A 20,696-nucleotide genomic window follows, 5' to 3' on the forward strand; every position below is an offset into this window, starting at 1 on the left:
TCCCCCCTCTCCGGACCTCTCCCCCCCCAAAGATTTACCCATACACTAGTATTGAAATAAAGAGCACATTTTATCTTAAACATATTGTTTCTTTCATTTCACAACTCACAAAAACACCACTGTAAACTATAAGTTTACTGAATATTACTACAAAAATATATATGTCACAGCTGTAATGTTCAAATTCCACATACACAGAACATCTGCAACATCACACAACAATCTCCCTTCCCCTGTTAAAACACACCTTCTCCAAAAAAACATCTCTACGCTCTACTTTCTTATCCATTGTACATCTCACAACACATTATTTATAGATCACATCCCATTACAACCGCCAGTAAATAATCCTTTTTACAGAGGCGAAAATGGCAGCTTTTTTTCAGAAAGCACTTGTTTAATGAATGAATGAATGATTCATTCAACTTGTACAGAAATACATTGTGTCGTCGGATCAATGGGTTAATTCCTGATTTAGGAAAGTAGAAGAGTTTTTGTATCTGTTCGTCCGGCATAATGGAATGTCCAGTTTCGGAGTAGCGACTTGGCGAACTTGGTACAGCTATTGATCCGAGGGTACTAAGCTCTAAGGTAGACAGTGCAGAAGTGTAGTCGGTGTATTGAGTTCCGAGAATGATCCTGCACGCTCTCCTTTGAAACCTTTCAAGTTTTGCTGTCTGGACGTTGTTCAGGGATGAGCGCCACGCCGGTGCGGCATACTCGAGCGCGGGTCTCACGTACGAGGTGTAGACTGTCTTGAGGTCTGGGACAAACGCACCAAACCGTTTCAGACGACGAAGTAGGTACATCAGAAGTTAACATGTTGGCGACTTATAGGTCCCACTTCAGATCGTTCTACACAGTCAGACCTAGGACAGTCAGACCTAGGACTAGGACTGTGTCAGACCTTGACCGTTAATACTAAGTGGTTCCGGTGGTGGTGGAGACTTGGAAAACACACTTGTATGGCTTTACATTTTTAGGGTTCATTGTCATTTTGTGGTCGGTAGCGCAGTCGTTTAACCCTCAACAGAACACCTTCCCGGACTGATTAATCTGTACACCTGGGGTCCGCGCGGACCCCAGAGCAGTTTTTTTGCTAATTTTTAGAAATTATCAACATGCTACCAGCTCAATTGTTTTGCAAACTGATGTGGGAACCTCTGTGTCCACATTACATACAAAAATCATACATTTTGAACTTTTTCTATTTTTTGGTGAAGAAAAGAAGACAAGAAGAAATACCCGATTTTTAAACCCATTTCAGACTGAAGGGGCTTTTGAGGCCCAACTTTGATCTCAGATAGCGGCTAAACGGCTTGCGCTAGAAGTATCAAATTTGGAGACCTTTCCTAAAATGTCTCTGGAAAAAAGTTCATATTAGTTTTATACTAGTAAGTTGATTTTTTTTGTGTTGTCATGGCAACGGGTAGTTTTTTTTGAAAATAGAAGTAATTTTGGTTTAAACATAAACATTTTCTGAGTTTTATATAAAATTACACTTCTTTTCCAACATTTATAACATCTTACGTAATTAAATATAAGTTAAATCATTTAATATGCATAGAATATGCTAATTTGATGACGTCATTGGTCAAAATCCAATATGGCGGACTATATTATTAGCTCTGACGTCATATGACGTCATAATTACACCAAAGTTATTAAAATTTAATTCTATTACTACACCATTCTCTGAAAACTTGGTAGACATACGATGAATGCATAAAACATATAAAAACGGAAATAAGGTAATGTATAAGAACGCCAGTGTATCCATTATGATCGAAAGCCGGCTGGGGTCCGCGCGGACCCCAAAAGAAAATCAGATATAATTTTTTTATAAATGGTAGAAACGGAGTTTTCTGCACTGTATTGATAGACAACTTTGTGGGTGACAATTACCTAAAATTTCAGAAAAAAATCTTTAGAAATAAAAAAGATATCACAGAATATATAGTGCTGGGGTCCGCGCGGACCCCAGGTGTACTGTTTAGGGTTAAGTTGTTCAGTGTAGGTTGTAGGGAACATGGCTGGCGGAGCGTTCTTGTCAGGGCCAGGTTCATGTCGTTAACATATTTCCAGCGGTTGGTGACGTCACGTAGTGCGCTATCTATCACGGACAGAAGAAGATTGGCCTAAGTACTGTACCTTGCGCCACGCCGCAGGTGAGGTACAAACAGAGTGCTTGCCTTGGTAGCAGACTCTTTGACGCCGGTCAGAGATAAAACTACAAATCCATGGTATCAGAGCTGGAAGTACTCAAAATATAATCATTTCCAGTTTTTGTCACACCATAGCAACGCACCAAGAATGAAACCAATCCATCCAGTCGTTCCTGACAGACAGATCTACAAACAAACGCAACTGAAAATATTACCTCCATAACATTTAATGGAGGTAATAAAATTAGTTTAAGGGATGACTCAGATGAAGCTGTCTCCCTGCTGCATTGAAACAAACTTTTAGCTAAACTTACGCAATCAACTATCATAAGCTGAGCAAGTTATGTAAATCAGCTCGTAACAAAAAGACAAGTTTCATGGCAAAGCTTTTCATAAGCAGTTGTAACATACACCAGTTACAGTTGCGCCATAATGGCGCGCAGTCGACGACTCAAGGACAGGAACGGACGCGAGATGGGAGGAGACGCTTTATTACAACATTCCAGGAGAACTACAATGGCGGACAGACACATGTGCGCACGTCCGCATGCGCGGACCGAACCAACCCAACATAGGGGTGGCGTGATCTCTTCTTTCTTTCCTCTCTCCTAAGAGAATAATTTCTAGGATTCCCTGTTTTGTTTCTTTCTTTAAAGTAACGAGTAAAAAATGGTAAACTACTAAAGAAACACCGTCTCCCCTAATTTCTAACAGAAATCCGTACAGTAACAACTGAGTATACAGATAAAGTCTGTGACCAACATAGGTTTTCTTAGTAAAACATTATCCATAACAAACTAGTGTGTTCTCGATGAGCGTGGTCTTTTCCTTCTTGGCAGTAGTGTGACCTGTTACAATCTTCCACTTCTTCATTTCTTTCCTTCTTCATTTAACAAAGTAACTGAGCAGTAGTATATGGTGATTCCAGAAAACACCATCCATCAACAATAAAGTACATGTATCATCACTTACTGACCTTAAACTACGGTAACTTACAATAGAATAGTACAATAGCCACAATGTGGCAATTGTATTTCTTTCTTCATCTACCTCTTTATATAAAAGAAATGGCATGCTCAAGTGAATCTTTCATTTCAAGATTTGGGTTGAAGACTAGAAGGTTACTTTCAGTTCAAGTCAGTCCAGCAAGGTGGGTATTTTAGCACTGTGAGGTAAATTAGTGTAAATGGGTATAAAGTCTTTCAGGCGAGAAGAAAGTTCAGGTAACTGGAGTGATGGTTGTTGAGGATGACCAGGTACGTTGTATACTGAGACAGAGTGGCTGGGGCATCTGTTGGTGCCATAATGTTCAAGTCCGTGGTATTCTGGGGCTGCAGTTGTCTCAAACAGTTGGAGGTGGCTCAGGTGGAGGTCGGTCGGGTGGGTGATGACACACAGGTGGAACAGGTAGGTGTTGATGCTCTGGAGGATCAGGTGGGCTCTGGCATTCCTCCAGCACGTGTGGAGTGTTAGCATTTACAGATGGGGAGGAATGGTACTCTCCCTTCACCTGAGTTGTGTCAGCTTCTGCTGAGGGTGGGGAAGGCTGGTACTCTCCCTTCACCTGTGTTGTGTCAGCTTCTGCTGAGGGTGGAGAAGACTGGTTCTCTCCCTTCACCTGTGTTGTGTCAGCTTCTGCTGAGGGTGGAGAAGGCTGGTACTCTCCCTTCACGTGTGTTGTATCAGCTTCTGCTGAGGGTGGAGAAGACTGGTTCTGTCTCTTCACCTGTGTTGTGTCAGCTTCTGCTGAGGGTGGAGAAGACTGGTTCTGTCTCTTCACCTGTGTTGTGTCAGCTTCTGCTGAGGGTGGGGAAGACTGGTACTCTTCCTTCACGTGTGTTGTGTCAGCTTCTGCTGAGGGTGGAGAAGGCTGGTACTCTTCCTTCACGTGTGTTGTGTCAGCTTCTGCTGAGGGTGGAGAAGACTGGTACTCTTCCTTCACGTGTGTTGTGTCAGCTTCTGCTGAGGGTGGAGAAGGCTGGTACTCTTCTTCACCTGTGTTGTGTCAGCTTCTGCTGAAGGTGGTTGGTGCTCTGTCTTCACCTGTGTTGTAGCTGCCTCTGCTGGAGGTGGGGAAGGCTGGTACTCTTCCTTCACGTGTGTTGTGTCAGCTTCTGCTGAGGGTGGAGAAGGCTGGTTCTGTCTCTTCACCTGTGTTGTGTCAGCTTCTGCTGAGGGTGGAGAAGGCTGGTTCTGTCTCTTCACCTGTGTTGTGTCAGCTTCTGCTGAAGGTGGTTGGTGCTCTGTCTTCACCTGTGTTGTAGCTGCCTCTGCTGGAGGTGGGGAAGGCTGGTACTCTGTCTTCACCTGTGTTGAGTCAACTTCTGCTGGAGGTTGAGGAGGCTGGTTGTCTCTCCTCACCTGCTGTGTGTCGGTTTCTGCTGAAGGTGGGAAGGGCTGGTTCTCTCTCTCCACCTGTGATGATTCAGTTTCTGCTGGAGGTTGAGGAGGGCTGGTATTCTTCCTTCACATGTGTGGCAACGACTGCTTCTCTTGTAGAGGAAGGTTGGCTTTCTTCCTTCACATGTGCAGTGATGTCTGCTTCTCTTGTGGGGGAAGGTTGGCTTTCTTCCTTCACATGTGCGGTGATGTCTGCTTCTCTTGTGGAGGAAGGTTGGCTTTCTTCCTTCACATGTGCGGTGATGTCTGTTTCTCTTGTGGAGGAAGGTTGGCTTTCTTCCTTCACATGTGGGACGACGTCTGCTTGTGTTGTGGAGGAAGGTTGGTCTTCTTCCTTCACACGTGGGACGGCATCTGCTTGTGTTGTGGAGGAAGGTTGGCCTTCTTCCTTCACATGTGGGACGACGTCTGCTTGTGTTATGGAGGAAGGTTGGTCTTCTTCCTTCACATGTGGGACGACGTCTGCTTGTGTTGTGGAGGAAGGTTGGTCTTCTTCCTTCACATGTGTGACGACGTCTGCTTGTGTTATGGAGGAAGGTTGACTTTCTTCCTTCACATGTATGGCAACCTTTGCTTGTGTTGTACAGGAAGGTTGACAGGTGTCCTGCACATGTTTGGTAGCTGATCTGAGCTTGGCAGAGTAGGCAGGCAGTGTTGTTTTTACTGGCCTTTCAGTCACAGGAATGGTGGCCATAGGATAGACGTTGTGTTTCTTCACAAGTGGGGTAGCAGATCTGTGCTCTGGGGAGAAGGCAGGCAGTGTTGTTTTCACTTGCTTCTCAGTAACAGGAGGGCTGGTCTTAGGGGATGCATGGAGCATGTGCATGACCCTAGGTACTTGACAAGTTGTTTTTGGGGTGTTGGTTACCCGTCTAGAACATGTCGCATCATTGGCGAAGAAGACGCTGTGAATGCGTGGACGGAATACATCGACGCGTGCTGAGTCACGAACTCTGAGTCCTTTAGCCTCCGCGGCCTGAGGAAACTCGTCGACCTGCACGTGGTTACGATCACGACCGACCTTCCGCATGTACTCTTTGTCTACGTCGGGCAAGTACGGGCATGTTGGAAGAAAATGGTCAAATACCTTTCGTCCTGCCTGTTGACATATTGGGCAGATTTCCTTGGGTGTTTCCTTCTGCCGTCGTCGGGAAAGTTCTTCTTTGTCCCGGTGTTGAAGTTGGTGTTGTTGGACCGAGCATGGAGTCCTTCTAACTCCATGGGTCGAGGAGGTTTTTCTTTCAAACCTTCGAGAATGGGTGGACCGCAAGTTCCCGGATGTTGCGAGTGCGCTCTCGTTCCCTAATGTTTCGCTATTTGTTGCTATTCCCGGACGTCTTTCGAGCGCGTTTGTTAAAAAAATGGCGAGGCATCCAATCTTCTTGGTGCTTGTGTGGGTTCTTGAAGACCCGACGCTGCCACCACGCCATAATGATCCATAATGGCGCGCAGTCGACGACTCAAGGACAGGAACGGTCGCGAGATGGGAGGAGAAGCTTTATTACAACATTCCAGGAGAACTACAATGGCGGACAGATATATGTGCGCACGTCCGCATGAGCGGACCGAACCAACCCAACATAGGGGTGGCGTGCAGTAAGTGCTGTGTCGTAACTGGAATACTGTGACCCCAGGATGATTTTGCAGGCCCTTACTTGGATTCGTTCTAGTGTCTTTGATTGTTTACAGGTCAGTGCTGGATGCCATACAGGTACAGCGTATTCCAGTGTTGGACGCACGTACATCGTGTAGACGGTCGTCAGGTCTAGAGTCGACACACCGCATCTCTTCAGTCTACGTACCGTAACATGTAAAGTCTCCTGTTGGAAGATTTAACCATGTTGTCCACTTGATGGTCCCATTTCAAATTACTCTGGATAGTCGTGCCTAGAACTTTAATACAGTCTACACATTCTAGGGGTTGTCCACTTATGAACAGTGGTTCCGGAGGGGGAAGGGCTCTCGCGAAGCAAACTCGGAGAACTTTACATTTCCTCGGGTTTAAAGACATATTGTGGTCACAGACCCAAATGTTCAGGCTGTCGAGAGTGGGTTGAAGTGTGCATGGCTGACGTATCAACCGGGCTTCTGCAATGTTCATATCATCTACATACTTCCAACGATTGGTCACTTCACGGAGCGCTGCATCTATTAAAGCTGTAAAAATAACTGGACCAAGTAATGTTCCCTGCGCTACTCCGCATGTGAGATTAAGCCAGTCCGAGGTAGCACCTTGGTAAGAAACCCTCTGCCGTCGGTTAGTCATAAAGCTGCAGATCCAAGGTATCACAAGGCGATCAGGCTACATGAAGAGGTCTCGGCATTTCAGGTTCCCAACTATATTGGCGCTCGTAGACCGGTGGACTCAAACCTGAATATACAAACCTGGAGACGGTTACTCAAAGATTACGAGCACAAGCATATAGTGGATTATTTAGATTTCGGTTGGCCTATCAATGTTCAGGCGGAACTCTATAGCCCGCCTGCAGTTTTGTATCCTGAGAATCATAAGTCTGCTACAACGTATTCTTCACATGTTGATCATTTTCTTTCTGAAGAGCGCCGCCTAGGTGCCATAGTTGGACCGTTTGCAGAGAACCCTTTTTCGTCCCCAGTGGTCTCTTTACCATTGCAAACAGTGGAGAAACGGAACAGTGATAAGAGAAGAGTAGTAGTGGACTGCAGTTTCCCATGTGGCCATGCATTGAATGAAGCCGTACCTAAGGATACTTATCTGGGAGACACGGTACAGTACACAGGCTTCACTTGTGAGATTCCGGTATTCCAGGAAGACTTTACCTTGGTTTGCCCTTACTGACTGTATTATAAGGTCCTAATCCTTTTGTTCTGTTATTTTTGTTTGTTCCAGCCAGCAAAGACCTTACATTACTGCGAGACCGAGTACGTCAGACTAAACCGGCAGCCTTTGCCGAGGGAACGTGGGGGAACCTGAGAACCCATTTACGAACCTACATGCTGTTCTGTACGTTCTACAATCTACCGCCCTTTCCGGCAACAGTAGACACACTTGAGACGTATGCTGAGTTTCTCAGTCGTTCCTTTCGGGCACCAGCATCAATTGCCAACTATATCAGTGGTATTAAAACCTTTCACGTTCTGTTCGGACTAGACACCGCGGCTTTCTCGTCTATGGATCTAGCCCCAGTGTTACGAGGACTGAAGAAACAAATGGGACATACGCCACGTCAAAAGCTGCCATTCACCCCAGAAGTCTTACTCAAGATCCATGAACAGTTGGATACCTCGGACTCGTTTCAGGCAACCATATGGACAGTGATACTTTTAAGTTTCTTTACGTTCCAGAGAAAATCTAACTTTGTGTCTAAGCATGAGTTTGATCCGGCTAAACAGTTCACTATGCATGATTTTGCTGTACACAGAGGAGTTTTGCTGATCAGAATTAGATGGTCTAAGACATTACAGTGTGCGGAGAGAGTATTGTACGTTCCCGTGATGGAGATTAAGAATTCCCCTGTTTGTCCGTTATCAGCATACTGTAATATGGTTAAGGTAAATCGCAATTTTGATACTATTGCAGCTTTCACGAGACCACATAGATCCGGCTTTGTACCTTTGACTCAGAGCGTTTTCGATAATGCTTTCAAGCAGATCCTGATTAGAGCAGGTTTAACCCTAAACAGTACACCTGGGGTCCGCGCGGACCCCAGCACTATATATTCTGTAATATCTTTTTTGTTTCTAAAGATTTTTTTCTGAAATTTTAGGTAATTGTCACCCACAAAGTTGTCTCTCAATACAGTGCAGAAAACTCCGTTTCTACCATTTATAAAAAAAATCATATCTGATTTTCTTTTGGGGTCCGCGCGGACCCCAGCCGGCTTTCGATCATAATGGATACACTGGCGTTCTTATACATTACCTTATTTCCGTTTTTATATGTTTTTATGCACTCATCGTATGTCTACCAAGTTTTCAGAGAATGGTGTAGTAATAGAATTAAATTTTAATAACTTTGGTGTAATTATGACGTCATATGACGTCAGAGCTAATAATATAGTCCGCCATATTGGATTTTGACCTATGACGTCATCAAATTAGCATATTCTATTCATATTAAATGATTTAACTTATATTTAGTTATGTAAGATGTTATTAATGTTGGAAAAGAAGTGTAATTTAATATAAAACTCAGAAAATTTTTATGTTTAACCCTCAACAGAACACCTTCCCGGACTGATTAATCTGTACACCTGGGGTCCGCGCGGACCCCAGAGCTATTTTTTTGCTAATGTTTAGAAATTATCAACATGCTACCAGCTCAATTGTTTTGCAAACTGATGTGGGAACCTCTGTGTCCACATTACATACAAAAATCATACATTTTGAACTTTTTCTATTTTTTGGTGAAGAAAAGAAGACAAGAAGAAATACCCGATTTTTAAACCCATTTCAGACTGAAGGGGCTTTTGAGGCCCAACTTTGATCTCAGATAGCGGCTAAACGGCTTGCGCTAGAAGTATCAAATTTGGAGACCTTTCCTAAAATGTCTCTGGGAAAAAAGTTCATATTAGTTTAATACTAGTAAGTTGATGTTTTTTTGTGTTGCCATGGCAACGGGTTTCTAGCAGGCAGTTTTTTTGAAAATAGAAGTAATTTTGGTTTAAACATAAAAATTTTCTGAGTTTTATATTAAATTACACTTCTTTTCCAACATTAATAACATCTTACATAATTAAATATAAGTTAAATCATTTAATATGCATAGAATATGCTAATTTGATGACGTCATTGGTCAAAATCCAATATGGCGGACTATATTATTAGCTCTGACGTCATATGACGTCATAATTACACTAAAGTTATCAAAACTTAATTCTATTACTACACCATTCTCTGAAAACTTGGTAGACATACGATGAGTGCATAAAAACATATAAAAACGGAAATAAGGTAATGTATAAGAACGCCAGTGTATCCATTATGATCGAAAGCCGGCTGGGGTCCGCGCGGACTCCAAAAGAAAATCAGATATAATTTTTTTTATAAATGGTAGAAACGGAGTTTTCTGCACTGTATTGAGAGACAACTTTGTGGGTGACAATTACCTAAAATTTCAGAAAAAAAATCTTTAGAAACAAAAAAGATATTACAGAATATATAGTGCTGGGGTCCGCGCGGACCCCAGGTGTACTGTTTAGGGTTAAACCAAAATTACTTCTATTTTCAAAAAAACTGCCTGCTAGAAACCCGTTGCCATGGCAACACAAAAAAACATCAACTTACTAGTATTAAACTAATATGAACTTTTTTCCAGAGACATTTTAGGAAAGGTCTCCAAATTTGATACTTCTAGCGCAGGCCATTTAGCCGCTATCTGAGATCATAGTTGGGCCTCAAAAGCCCCTTCAGTCTGAAATGGGTTTAAAAATCGGGTATTTCTTCTTGTCTTCTTTTCTTCACCAAAAAATAGAAAAAGTTCAAAATGTATGATTTTTGTATGTAATGTGGACACAGAGGTTTCCGCATCAGTTTGCAAAACAATTTAGCTGGTAGCATGTTGATAATTTCTAAAAATTAGCAAAAAACTGTTCTGGGGTCCGCGCGGACCCCAGGTGTACAGATTAATCAGTCCGGGAAGGTGTACTGTTGAGGGTTAAGCCCAGGTAGATACTCACTACATAGTGGACGTAGAGGTGGCGCCACCTTTGCTTTTCGTGCAGGTGTTCCTATTGACTTGATTCGCCTTCAGGGTGACTGGCGTTCGGACGCCTACTTGCTGTATCTGAAAGTCCCCTTAGCCACCCGGTTAAGTCTATGTTCCAGAATGGTGACTAGCATTCGTAAGATGATTTTGTAGCACTAGTATCTTACACTACATTGTAGACCAGTGCACTATTAGATGGGTTCGTTATGGCGAGACATTTTATTGTTACAAGTTGACCTATGTATTTAGGTTCCTTTAGTTTGTTGCACGTGTTCTTATATGATATTAGTGAACTATCTTAAGAAATAAGGATGTTTGTTAGCCTGTAGAGTTTGTCAGCAGTTATACTATTATAAGTGGTAACAGTTTTATATTTTTGAATTGTTGTTACATGGTTCCCTCCCGGGTTGGTAACCCCCAAGCAAGGTTCAAGGATGATATCATAGGAAGTTAAAGAGAAAGAAAAGGTGTAGGTGGTGGTTTTCCTTTGTTTATCTAAATTATTAACAATTTTTTGCAGTTTGGCAATTCCTTTGGTGTTTGTTTCGGAAAAGTAATTTGAATTAAAGCTTTTCCCTTTTTCCGGCCAAACTGTGTGTGATTTTCATGTTTCCCTAGTTTTTGTAGGATAATTGGGGAAAATTGACCATTTGGTAATTTTTGTTAATTGTCTAGAAAACCCTTTTTCCTTTATTTCGGCCCGTAACCTTTGACATAAAACACGTGACACGCCATTCGACTTGACGGTACGCGGGTGCCGGACGTTCTTTGTTTTGTCTCTTCACCCTCGTTACCTCAATGAAAAATGGAGGTATTGTTTTTGGCGCGTCTGTCTGTGTGTGTGTCTGTGTGTCTTCTGTCTGTCTGTGTGTTTGTGCTTCCACACATTTGCGGCCAGCATAACTTCATAATGCCTTTATGGATTATGGTGATATTTGGTATGCTGGTAGGTCTTAAAAGGACGAAAGTCAAGGTCAACTAGAAAGGCCAATATTTGCTTTGGAGCAAATACAGCGATGGGTTCACCACATTTTACCACATGGCAGGGAAAGAATGAGAAACACAAGGGAAAACAATGATTTACATTGATATAACTATAATATGAAGTAACATACAACTAAAACAACAGTTGGATAGCTATTCCCTACTTTATTGGTTAGGATTTTTAATTGCATAATGCAAACTGTTGATTTTCAAAATAAAAAAAAACGTTCATGCCCCGCATTCCAATGCTGGAGCAGAAAAGCTTGAAATACCTACCAAAACACTTGAATAAAGACATACTGTCAGTATGGAAATGATCTGTGCAGGTGTTAAGTTAAATCCCAACAGCCAATCAGCAAGAAATGCTCTGTGCAGGTGGAAATGCTCTGTGCAGGTGTTAATCAAGTTAAATCCCAACAGCCAATCAGCAAGAAGTATAGAGGAAAGCTGCATGCCTATTGGTTGATGCCCTGCATTCCATTGTGATGACTCATGCCCAGACGTGGTAAACACGGCACACTAACACAGTAATACATTTGCTATAACACAGCCAAAAAACTCAAATAAAACCATTCTAAAAGCCTGTATCACAAAAATTTAAAAAACGCCTAGGGGTATTTGCCCACTGTACCTCCATACCAAATTTCAGGACCTTAGGCCCTAAAATGAAGAAGCTGAATCCATTTAAAAAATGGCAGGAGAAGAAGGAGGAGAAGGAGAAGGAGGAGAAGAAACATCAGAAAAAGCAATATGGGTTCACCACCACTTCGTGGTGTGGTGAACCCATAAATATAGGCCTCCTGGTGGATGACCTTGGTACTGCAGTAGAACTTCCGGTATTTGTATTTGTATTCCGATATTTTGTCCTGAACATGTTATAGTCTTGATTTTATACAGTGTCCTGCCAGGAATAAGTGGTGTGGGTTTGGTTACCCTAGCATCTTGTTCGGGAACTGAAGGGGACTTTCGGGCGAAATCTTTAAAAGCCAATAAGTCCAGATAGAAACAATGTATTTTCATCATATTTGGTAGATAGATAGCTGAGAGAGAGAGAGAGAGAGAGATGTACATAATTATATGCAAATTATGTAAATGAGAATTTAATTTCCATAATTAATGAGGAAATTCCATAATTACAGTGTTTTACATCATAGTACTTTCATACATGTAATGTATCTAATCTATGGCAGATGGAACATCAACAGATACCAATTATGCAAATGATGACCTAATTTGCAAAATTAATGCGAAAATTCTATGACTCCTCAGTGGTAAATGATGGGAATTTCATATTTGGTACATGTGTAAGTTAATCAAATGTTAACATCATGATGCATTTATTATGTTATTGTGGAGGTCATTTGCATAATTAAAGAAGAAATTTACAAGCCCATATTTCATGGAGGTATGAGATCTCAGAACTCTTGTTCTTTGAGCGTCGAAGCTAGTGCATGACGGCAACGTTCCGGGGTGAATTATACGTGTTGTTAATTCACCAGACTCTGAGTAGTTAATAATATTTGTAATACTTTAATTACACGGTTTAACATACATCATATCCTAGTATTTTTTGTTAGCGATATGGTTGATATCATCACGTATATCCTACTAGCTATTCACCGGTTTCCCAACCCCAGAATGCATTGCGAAAACAGGGGTCTAAAACCTCATTTGCATAGGACAGGAAGGCATCGGAATGATCCCGGTGATGTTAAACAGTTTGTTTCTAGTGTGTTTTGAGGTGGTAGGGCATTTTATGCTCAACGTGAATTAAATTTCTATGGGTTGAACCTGATAACAGATAGATAATGATATTTTTTTTTAATATGTGGTTTGTCACGTTACAGTAGTGGTAACGCTTTACTGATGCTGTAACTTTACAAACCACGTGTTCCGTGTTAAAAAGAACGCTTAAACGTAATTCTCAATTTGTTGTCGGATTCAACCTATAGTAATTTAATTAATGTTGAACATAAAATGCCCCATTAGCTCAACACACAGTGAAAAGCAAGCTGCTTAGTGTCACCAGGATCATATCGATGCCTTCCTGTTCTATGCAAATGAGGTTTAGACCCCTGTTTTCGCAGTGCATTATGGATAGTTTGATAGATGGATTATTACCATCAAATATTTTATTGTCTTTATTTAGTCTTGGTATTTAAGAATCATTTTCACGTAGTATACTTTTTACTATCAGTGTTGTTCTGAATAATATCAATATGTTATTTTTTATTCTCTTAATCTAGTCTTGGTATTTTAGAAACATTTTCACGTAGTTTTTAGTCCCTTCAGTGTTGTTTTTTTAATAATACTTGCCGTGGGTGATAGACCTAGTGTGTGTACATGTAGTTGTAAGTGAATAGAAAACTAGTGTTGTTGGTATTTCAAATATTCTACTGTATTCAGTACATTTGGTAGCAAAAGAACCAGCAGATACTTGTTATTGAGCCTAATGTTGAATCATACGAGGTACATGTAGTTTTACAAACATGCATTTATTCGAGACGTTTTAGTTTATTCCAAATAAAACGTTTTTTAACTCATAACTCTGGTCATGTTGTAGACGTGAAGAATATATACAAAACAATGAAAAGTCATGATTCATAACTTTATTTATGGCTAAGAACTATTAAATAGAAATCTCGAGTAAAACTGCTGTACAACTTCGAGATATTTGATATGCACACTACCACACCATGGAGAGCTAGATCTTCCTAGCGCTAGAGTCTTTTCTAGAGTCTTTTTCACAAACAAAAAAAGTTTCACAAACAGGCATAGCGGTGCGAACTCCGAAAGATGAGTAAGATCTGCTGTTTTCGACGAAGGACACGCAGGAGTAGAGCCCAGTTGATTTCATGTTGTAGTTGTTAAATGATGAGTGCATTTTTACAGTTTCTCTGTAGACAACATTGTCGCCTTGGTACATTCTGGGCGCTTCCAACACAGGTCCATTATTTGCCTCAGCTCGGGCACCACATACAGCCACACTGAGGGAGTATGACCAATTCACCAGTTATGAGTTTGTATGGTTCATGTTCAAAATGTGATGATGTAGAAGTTCAGGCCAGTCAAAACCGGGAAAGAGACATCCGTAGTTCCACGATGATCAGTATTATTGCAATGACCTGGTTCTACAAAAAGCACAAAGCGCCCTCCCCCATTTCTGTACTTTTAGAAATGGTAAAGATGTGTTGTACGTTTAGTATTAGTATATGACGCCATCGCAGACCAGAAACCAATGCGCATACACGTATTGTTGTGCAATCTAGTCTCTAGTATGAATACATGTCCTTGGGAACACGTGGCTCACAATGTAGTCTGAATATAATATATAGGTCAGCAGACTAATTCTATACATGTATGAGCTGCGTTGTGAGTTTGGAACTACATGTAGTGCAGTAGTAAGTGTTTACATTTACCGTAAGCAAGGTACATTACACAGTTCCAGGCAGGATAGCCGCTAGGCATAGATTCTGGAGTAGATTTTTTTGAAAGTAGATCTATATTTTAAAATTGTGAATTGACTTAGATGACACCATTGCAGCCAAGAATTTAATGCATATACATATGTTTTTGCACAACGTAGTCACTTACAGTGCAGTATATTCATAAAAATAAAGCGCACCAGACAAGTTCTGTATTTGGAACGATCTACGTTGTGAGTTTGTATCTACACTAGTAGGTTTTCATACTTACAGGTACGCTGCGTCACAAGGGTCCGGGCCGGATAGCCAAGGCATACATGCAGACATCTTTTTGTCGTTTTTTTTTTTTTTTGAATGATGGTCGTTACTGCTGCTACATCTTAATTTAGCGAAATTTCCGACCAGCCTACAATGCCTACAAAGTCCTACAATGAAATATGAAAATACACATAGCGTACCCATCATATCCGTAATAAGAGAAATGGTAAATATGCGTTGTGAGTTCAATACTGGTAGATGCTACCATCACAGCCCATAGAAACTAATGTATATACATGTATTGTTGTACAACCTAGTAAACGGTGTGTATACATGTCCTTCGTTTAATTCTGAACACGTCGTTTAGGAATTATGCCGTATGAATATGCATAAAGCGCACCAGATTGCCAAGGTATAGAATAGATGTAGATATTTATAGTTTTTAGTGGTGATGATCTGTTACAAAGGCGTTGACTAGATCTAAAGAAACAAAACGTCATTTCCTGTACTCATAGTTGGAGAAATGAATGGTAAAGATCGTTGTGAGTTCAGTACAATCTAGTCTTTGGTATGTATATATGCCATTGAGAACACTATATTGCATTATGAATATAACATAATTTCTGTAGTTAGACAAATTGTAAAGATTCGTTGAGATTTTGAAACTGGCAGATTCTATCCCAGAAACTGATGTATCTACATGTATTTTTGTACAGTCTAGTCGCCGGTATCTATGTCATTGAGAACACGTCACTTACAATGCAGTAAGAATTCATACGGCGCACCAGACCAGTTCTGTAGTGGAATGGAGTGTACCGAAACATTTTGTGAGTTTGGAACTAGCACAGTGGTAGTTTTTTTTCAATCGCAGGCTAATACGTACAAAGCACTGCCTTCTTCAGGAACGGTGGAGTCTTAAAGATGTAATTGTTTAGATTCAAGTTCCAGATTAGATGGATGATCCAGGAACTAGATCACCACATACTTCTTTAGGTTCAGTCCGCAATTATAGTTTGATATGTCTGGGGTTTGACGGTGGTTGAGTTGAGGAGTTGAAATATGAGCACAAGTTTTTTTTTTTTTCAAATATTCCTCAACTGAGTTTTTTGCTGTCTTTTCCTAAAATATTTGATGCGTTACATTTACAGCTCGTTGGTTACTATGTTATATTATTTTAGTCTTTGCAGACCATTTGCTGACAAAGTTTCGGACGGTTTCATTTTAACCTCGCCCCGAGGTGAATATGGTGAGATAATCCCTGGAAAAATACACCGAATAAAACACCGAGTGAGCGTAGCGAAGAAGGTGGTTTATGAGGTGGTTTTCACACCTTAATCTTACAAGGGATTATCTCACCATTTACACAGAGGATAACGTACAATCTAGTCAACAGTATCTATGTCATTGAGAACACGTCACTTACAATGCAGTATGAATATTCATACGGCGCCAGACCAGTTCTGTAGTGGAACGGAGTGTACGAAACACTTTGTGAGTTTGGAGTTAGCACAGTGGTAGGTTTTCTCAATCGCAGGCTAAGACGTACAAAGCACTGCTTTCCTGAGGTACGATGGTGTCTTTAAGATGCATTTGTTTAGATTCGAGTTCTAGACTAGATAGGTGATCCAGAAACTAGATCACTACATACTTATTTAGGTTCAGTCCACAATTATAGTTTGATATGTCTGGGGTTTGACGGTGGCTGAATCGAGGAGTTGAAATATGTACAAGTTTTTTTTTTTTTCAAATATTGCTCAACTGAGTTTTTTTGCTGTATTTTCCTATAATATTTTGATGCCTTACATTTACAGCTCATTGGTTACTATATTATAATACATTTAGACTTTGCAGACCATTTGCTGAAAAATTTCCGGACGGTTTCATTTTTGGCCCCGCGCCGAAGTGAATATGGTGAGATAATCCCTAGAAAAATACACCGAATATAACACCGAGTGAGCGTAGCGAAGAAGGTGGTTTATGAGGTGGTTTTCACACCTTAATCTTACCATTTACACAGAGGATAACGTACAATCTAGTCGCCAGTATCTATGTCATTGAGAACACGTCACTTACAATGCAGTATGAATATCCATACGGCGCCAGACCAGTTCTGTAGTGGAACGGAGTGTACGAAACACTTTGTGAGTTTGGAAGTAGCACAGTGGTAGGTTTTCTCAATCGCAGGCTAAGACGTACAAAGCACTGCTTTCCTGAGGTACGATGGTGTCTTTAAGATGCATTTGTTTAGATTCGAGTTCTAGACTAGATAGGTGATCCAGAAACTAGATCACTACATACTTATTTAGGTCCAGTCCACAATTATAGTTTGATATGTCTGGGGTTTGACGGTGGCTGAATCGAGGAGTTGAAATATGTACAAGTTTTTTTTTTTTTTCAAATATTGCTCAACTGAGTTTTTTTGCTGTATTTTCCTATAATATTTTGATGCCTTACATTTACAGCTCGTTGGTTACTATGTTATATTATTTTAGTCTTTGCAGACCATTTGCTGACAAAGTTTCGGACGGTTTCATTTTAACCTCGCCCCGAGGTGAATATGGTGAGATAATCTCTGGAAAAATACACCGAATAAAACACCGAGTGAGCGTAGCGAAGAAGGTGGTTTATGAGGTGGTTTTCACACCTTAATCTTACAAGGGATTATCTCACCATTTACACAGAGGATAACGTACAATCTAGTCAACAGTATCTATGTCATTGAGAACACGTCACTTACAATGCAGTATGAATATTCATACGGCGCCAGACCAGTTCTGTAGTGGAACGGAGTGTACGAAACACTTTGTGAGTTTGGAGTTAGCACAGTGGTAGGTTTTCTCAATCGCAGGCTAAGACGTACAAAGCACTGCTTTCCTGAGGTACGATGGTGTCTTTAAGATGCATTTGTTTAGATTCGAGTTCTAGACTAGATAGGTGATCCAGAAACTAGATCACTACATACTTATTTAGGTTCAGTCCACAATTATAGTTTGATATGTCTGGGGTTTGACGGTGGCTGAATCGAGGAGTTGAAATATGTACAAGTTTTTTTTTTTTTCAAATATTCCCCAACTGAGTTTTTTTGCTGTATTTTCCTATAATATTTTGATGCCTTACATTTACAGCTCATTGGTTACTATATTATAATACAATTAGACTTTGCAGACCATTTGCTGAAAAATTTCCGGACGGTTTCATTTTTGGCCCCGCGCCGAAGTGAATATGGTGAGATAATCCCTAGAAAAATAAACCGAATAAAACACCGAGTGAGCGTAGCGAAGAAGGTGGTTTATGAGGTGGTTTTTACACCTTACTCTTACCAGGGATTATCACCATTTACACAGAGGATAAGGTACAATCTAGTCGCCAGTATCTATGTCATTGAGAACACGTCACTTACAATGCAGTATGAATATTCATACGGCGCACCAGACCAGTTCTGTAGTGGAACGGAGTGTATGAGACACTTGAGTTAGCACAGTGGTAGGTTTTCTCAATCACAGGCAAGCACTGCCTTCTTCAGGAACGGTGGAGTCTTTAAGATGCAATTGTATAGATTCGAATTGCAGATTAGATGGGTGATCCAGAAACTACATGTAGATCACTACATGCTTATTTAGGTTCAGTCCATAATTATACCTTGATATGTCTGGGGTTTGACGGTGGTTGGGTTGAGGAGTTGAAATATGACCACAAGCTGTTTTTTGTTTCAAATATTCCTTAACTGAAATTTTTTGCTGTATTTTTCTACAATAGTTGCAATATTTACAGTTACAGCTCATTGGCTACTATGTTATAATATTTTAGACTTTGCAGACCATTTGCTGACAAATTTCTGGACGGTTTCATTATAGCCCCCTTCCCCGTGTTGGACTGGCTGCTACGCTATATATAAAAGGCCTTCCTACGCACAATGTAGCTCACTAAAGAGTTAATTACCCGCCCCAAAGTATATGGTGATATAATCCCTGGAGAAATACACCGAATAAACCACCGAGTGAGCGTAGCGGAGGAGGTGGTTTATGAGGTGGTTAGCACACCTTACAAGGGATTATCTCACCATTTACGCAGAGGATAAGGCGGGGCATAAATGTTTTTATCATATAGCCTATCCAAATGACTGAATTTCTAGTATTTGACGCACATTTCTTTATAAAATTCCTTCATAGCTGAAAAAAAACACATCACATTCTATGTTTTATGAAACGAGATAGCTTGGAAAAAACATCGTCTATAGGTAATCATCTGCGGTGACCACGTGACATTGGAACAGTACCACGTTTAGTGAGGGTGTCCAAATTATATCAAGTCTTTTTTAATTTTGATTTTATTTATATTTTTAAATGTATTCTATTTTCAATTTAATTATTTAAAATAAACTACAACACGTTTTAATAGATAACTCCACTTAATAGATACTGCAGGTCTGAACACTATTGTTAGTGCCCTGTCCTCTGTATAATCTTATGGTCCAAGAAGTGCTCAGTTATTCTAAATACCGACTACTTTTGAAGTAACGGCCTGGTACCCAATGGGGAGCCTTCTAATTGGTCAACAAAAACATAAATCTTACAGTTAGCTTTTTTCGCTGTTATTGTTTTATAATTTTGTGTGAGCTCAGTCTTCATTATTATAAAGCGTCAATGTTTTATATTCTACAAGCAGAGGTTCTGGCTTATTTTTGGCGTGATTTTAGGCTCTTTAAACGGGCTTTCTTTTGTGAACTGGTATCTTTTTCGTGCCCGACCAACGGGGAAAAAAGACACCAGCACAACTAGGAACGCCTTATATAAAAGCCTAAAACACGCGAAAAACAAACCACTGCTTTAAGAGTACAAATAAATAAATAAAAGTATAGTTATCGGGAAAATCACGAAATGCGCACTTATGAATGACTTTGCTTGTGTTCCACATCACTAATTCATGCTAAGGTTTCATAGCCTGGATGCCAGCCTTTTTAACTTTCCCACCAAAAGGCACAAAACATTCTGTCCGTCTGGTGATTACGTTACGTCATGAGCTAGCTGTGCTGACCCAGACAAACCGATGGTGGGCGGTGGTCTTTTTTTTGACAGGTAAACTGTCCAGTACACTAAAGCTCAAAAGGCTGGCATCCAGTCTAGCCAATGTAATAGTTAGTCTGGAGATCGCACATGTGTGGGCGGACATGAAACAGAAGTCTCGAAAAGCCTCTATGCTACCAAATATCTTGGTGGAATACTAGAAAATATCTATAGAGCTTGGTGCATTTTGTCAATTCTTTTAAAACCATAAAACAGGTTGAAAACACGTGTTTCAGTGTTAAAACAAGAAAGACAATCATATGATAAATAAAGGTAAAGATTAGATGTTCTTTCTTACAAAAAGGAAGTCCGTTTGTCGATTGTGACAATTTCCACTTGACAGTTTTTTTTATCTTTTCACTCTGACAATGAATCTTAGAAGGTTAGTTAACATTTGTCTCCAACGATGATACCTTAAAGATCTGCCGCCAACGATCAAATTCAAGGGTAGGATGTATCCATTTTTTGCTGCTGTACAATTGATCATTTTTAAGGTTTTAGAAGGACCTACCAACAAACCAAAAATCAAGACAATACATTTAAGCCTTCTCAAGTCATCTTGTTCACAGACACGCAAACACACGCAAACACACGCACGCAATCACACAATCACACACACACACACACATACACACATACACACAAACACAAACAAGATACAAACACACTAATGGCACCGAAACATAACCCTTTTTGCGAAGGTAACAACTTTTTT

The 20,696-nt window shown here is 40.5% G+C and overlaps 1 pseudogene; it reads right to left on the reverse strand.

The window, feature by feature from the left end:
* Positions 1–3,322: 3,322 nt before the first annotated feature.
* LOC109469920 lies at positions 3,323–5,595 on the reverse strand (annotated as a pseudogene).
* Positions 5,596–20,696: the final 15,101 nt, after the last annotated feature.

This window comes from Branchiostoma belcheri, unplaced genomic scaffold (genome assembly GCF_001625305.1).
Source record: "Branchiostoma belcheri isolate BF01 breed outbred unplaced genomic scaffold, Haploidv18h27 scaffold211, whole genome shotgun sequence".
Classification (NCBI taxonomy): Eukaryota; Metazoa; Chordata; class Leptocardii; order Amphioxiformes; family Branchiostomatidae; genus Branchiostoma; species Branchiostoma belcheri.